This window comes from Chaetura pelagica, unplaced genomic scaffold (genome assembly GCF_000747805.2).
Source record: "Chaetura pelagica isolate M959 unplaced genomic scaffold, ChaPel_1.0 scaffold1168, whole genome shotgun sequence".
Lineage (NCBI taxonomy): Eukaryota > Metazoa > Chordata > Aves > Apodiformes > Apodidae > Chaetura > Chaetura pelagica.
Genome location: NW_009954328.1, coordinates 57795 through 62407, shown reverse-complemented (window position 1 = coordinate 62407; position 4613 = coordinate 57795).

Sequence of the window (4613 nt, the reverse complement as noted above, 5' to 3'; positions counted from 1 at the left end):
ATAAAGGGAGAATGTGACCCCGATCCTGATCCCAGCCCTAAAATCATCCAGACTTCAAGTCGAAGGAATTTCTTCCACAACCTCAGGGCAGTTTTCCCCCAAAGCCTCATGCCCAGAATCCCCAACCCTCCCCACTCACAACCATCAAGCCTGGAAAGGGCTCAGCACCACCAGCCCCAGCACCAGATTGTCCCTGTAGCTTAACACTCCATCTGCAGCCACCGTGCTGAGCTCTTAACCAAATTGAGGGGCTTTTACATCTGGTCTCCTGGGCCTGATCCCACAGACCTGGACCCACCAAAACCAATGGACTTCAAGGAGCTTTGGATCAAAGCTTTGTGGTAATTTACTTATCTCGTAGAAGGGCTTAATTAACAACTGTTTGCAAAGCACTTTAGGATCCCTGCGTGGAGAGCAGGAATTCTTGCTTTGACAAAGCAAAGAGGTTTAAAATCAATGACAGCAAAAGGATTGGGGGGGACAGAGGCAGCCACAGATGGGGCTGCAGCCAGTCCTTGGGCAGCTTCATTCCTGAGCCTGGCACATGGACCTGCTGGGTGGGATTGTGGGCTCAGAGCCCACCACGGGCTGGGAGGGATCCTTTTCCAGGGTTTGGGATGCTCCTGTTTCCCATGTGAGTGGGAAGGATCCCTTCCTGCTTTCCAGGGTTTGGGATACTCCTGTTTCCCATGTGAGAGGGAAGGATCCCTTCCTGCTTTCCAGGGTTTGGGATGCTCCTGTTTCCCACAGAGCTGAGAGCCTGTTGGAATGAGCTGCTGATGGAGAGATGAGGTCTGGGTGTTCTCCTGGTGATGCTGCCCCAGCTCCAGCCCCACGTGAGATGAATTCAAGGAGCTTTGGATCAAAGCTTTGTGGTAATTTACTTATCTCGTAGAAGGGCTTAATTAACAACTGTTTGCAAAGCACTTTAGGATCCCTGCGTGGAGAGCAGGAATTCTTGCTTTGACAAAGCAAAGAGGTTTAAAATCAATGACAGCAAAAGGATTGGGGGGGACAGAGGCAGCCACAGATGGGGCTGCAGCCAGTCCTTGGGCAGCTTCATTCCTGAGCCTGGCACATGGACCTGCTGGGTGGGATTGTGGGCTCAGAGCCCACCACGGGCTGGGAGGGATCCTTTTCCAGGGTTTGGGATGCTCCTGTTTCCCATGTGAGTGGGAAGGATCCCTTCCTGCTTTCCAGGGTTTGGGATACTCCTGTTTCCCATGTGAGAGGGAAGGATCCCTTCCTGCTTTCCAGGGTTTGGGATGCTCCTGTTTCCCATGTGAGAGGGAAGGATCCCTTCCTGCTTTCCAGGGTTTGGGATGCTCCTGTTTCCCACAGAGCTGAGAGCCTGTTGGAATGAGCTGCTGATGGAGAGATGAGGTCTGGGTGTTCTCCTGGTGATGCTGCCCCAGCTCCAGCCCCACGTGAGATGAAGAAAAGCCTAAAAAAGATGTCCTGGTCCCAGGCAGCACTTTTGTTCCCAGGCTGCTCCCACCACCCTTGGCTTTTCCCAGCACTTTGTGGGAACAGGGATACTCCCCCAGCATGAAAGCCTTCCTAGCAGGTGCCAGTTTTCCAATCCCTCCTTTCCCAGCCCCTGGGTACTTTCAGAGGGGGAGGGGGGAAAGAGGGATGCACCTCTGGAAGTGCCCAACGTTGCTCTGCGTGGATGACACAAATGAGCCTAGAAACTTTCTCTGCTGCCTTTGCTCCTGACACTGAACCTGGGCTGCTGCTCTGCCCGAGGACAGGCTGCTGGCACCACCTCACTCCATGTCAGCTTTATTCCTGCCTTCCACAGGGCTTTCTATGACAAGCCTGAGTGCCCGAGTTCCCCTCCCCAGTGGCTCTGGCATCGACAGCAGTTGCAGTTTGCAGGGATTTTTAGTTCTTCCCTTCCCTTTGATCACTCTTGCCAAGGAAAGGGGTGAGGGGCACGTGATGCTGCTGCACAATCCCAGCCCCTCTCCTTGGCAGAGTCTTCCCTCCTCCCTGCTCTTAATTAATACTTTTTTCCCTTCTTTTTCTTTTTTTTCCCTCCCTGACAGTGATTCAGGGGATGTGGATTTTTCAGAAAGAAGAACTTTGGAACCAGCAACTCTGTGTGGCTGCCAAGCCCTTGGTGAGGGACGTTTGCAGAGAGGACACAGTCGTGCACACTTGACAAACCCCCACCCCCCCCACAAACTCCATCCAACACCCCACCTGGAACCAAAAAACTCGTTAAAAAATCACAGAACTGTTTGGGTTGAAAGGGACCTTCCACATCATCTATCTAGTCCAACCCCCCTGCTTTTACTCCCCTACCCAGGGAGCTGCAACCACCCAACCCCCCGGGATATGAGCCCCAGTGTCTATTCCAGCTCATCAAGGCAACTCAACTGGCAGCTCTAACTTTAACCTGAATTACTTTTCAAATCCAGCTTCCCCAGAGGGCAACGATGCCAGACAGTAGGTAAGATCATTCCTAAGCAGTTGCTATCAGCATGAGGAGGAACAAAGTCTTGGTTGGAGCCCAGCTACGCCCCCAAAATGTTATATGAACTGGAGATGTTGCTATCAGGGACCCATCAGGATTAGTCATTGCCCACGTTGCCAATTCTTGCAGTTTTTCTATCAGCATTCCTGGTTGCCTGAAATTCCCAGCTCCCTGACTCATGTGAATCTGTGCAGGTCGAATTTTCATCATTTCAAGCAAGTCACTCGAGGCTGTGGCTGTGCAGGGAAGTGAGGTGATGTAACTCCAGTGAAATCCAAAAGCCTCAGGAGGAGCAAGAGAAAAAGAAACCCCCTATTCATGATTTTTTGCAGAGTCAGACAAAGTTTTCGAGTCAGTTTTATGGTTTCTGGGCCTGGCTTGTGCTGCCTGAAAGCCTGGAGCTGCAGCTCTGGAGTTCTGGTTCTGTTTTGTTGGGGTTTTTTTCTTTTCCTTTCACTTTAAGACTTCAAGGGGAACTTTCTCCTCCTGAAAGCTCTGGGGCAGAACTTAAAATGGAGGTTGGAGGCAAAACTGTGCCCCTAAAATGACACCACAGCTACAGACCAGGCATCTTCATTGGCTTCATGAATGAGCTCAACCTCTGACGGATAAAAACGCTGCTCTGTGATTGACAGGACAAAATCCAATGGTTCCCACCAACATTCCACATGCTCCTGTGCACAGATGCACACATGAGCACCCACCCACTTTCTGCACACACCTGCATCAAGCCACACGTGCCCACAAAACACTTCACATGAAAACCCACGGGCAGTTTCTGTACAGATTTCAGGGAAATGCTTCCCCACTTGCAGGCTCCCCTGATGTGGTTGCACTTTGCACACACACGCCTGCAACACGTGTGCTCACATGGACACACACACAGTATTCTGATGTGGTTTTAAGCGTGTGAATGAGCCACAGGCAGCAGGGGTGTGCAAGAGGGACGTGTGTGTGTGTGTGTGTGTGTGTGAACATCCCCACACATCACTGCACATCTTTGTCTGTGTAACCTCCATGTGGCACAAGGGACCAAGCGTGTCCGCGTGACACCAACGCTCTGTGTGATGTGTGAGCACGAAGGGCCACTCCCCATCATCTCACAACACAGACTCCACCTCTTCCACGGAGGAAAACATCCCAAAAGTGCCAAACTTTCACAAGTCCCACCACCCTGCAAAGATTAAAACCAAAACCAAGAGCAATAACTCATGACATTGTTCTACAACCACGACGTGAGATGCAAACAGCACCAGGGGGGCTCTGCTGTCCTCAGTGTCCTTCACTGTGCATTTCTCTGGGTTTTTTTTTTTCGCTTTTTTGAACACCCACGACACACCCAGCAAAGCCCCTGTCCCCAGGCAGCCCCATTCCAGGTCCCAGAGCAGAGGGAAGCTGCCACCACCAGCCCCAGCAGCCGCTGCCCCAGCTCCCCCCTGACTTTGTGCCGCGGCTCAGCAAACCCGGGCACCCAGACAGACGAAACGAAAGCAAAATTCCCGTTCCCAAAAGTGCCTCGGCAAACTCGCAGGGAGAGCTACAGCAGCACCTTACCGTCTGAGTCAGTGGATGAGACATTTCCTTGTGCTGGGTGCCCCATCTGCTTAGTTCATCTGCAAGCTGAGATCTTCTGCTTGTAGACCCAGGAGAGGAGGGTGGGGAGGGGGGGGTGTGGAAGAGAGAGCAACCTTGCTGCAAGGAGACCCAGCGAGAGAGGAAATCATACCGAATACAGTGGGGGGGGGTAGAAAATTCCTGCCTCGGTGACAAGGCATCGGTGCCACCATCATCCCCCCCCCCGGGCTGGGGCCCCCGGCCGGAGCCGCAGCCGGAGCCCCTGCCAGGGCTGCAGCGCGATGGGAGCCCCGCAGCTCCCGGCATTGTCTGTCTCCAGTGGAAGCTCGGGAAAAAAAAAAAATAATAAAAAAAAAATCACAAACCTCACTGCATGGGAGAGACATCTGGTTTGATTCAAAGGGGAGGAAGGGGAAGAGGGGAGCAAGGCGCGCGCCCGCCCGCGCGGAGCCGGGAAGGTGTTTTCAATGCTTTCCCCTCGGCGCTAAATCCCTCCTCATTTCAATGAGAAAAGCCAGCCCAGGGAGCTGGGCTGTCCCACGGCTCCCCCCCCGCC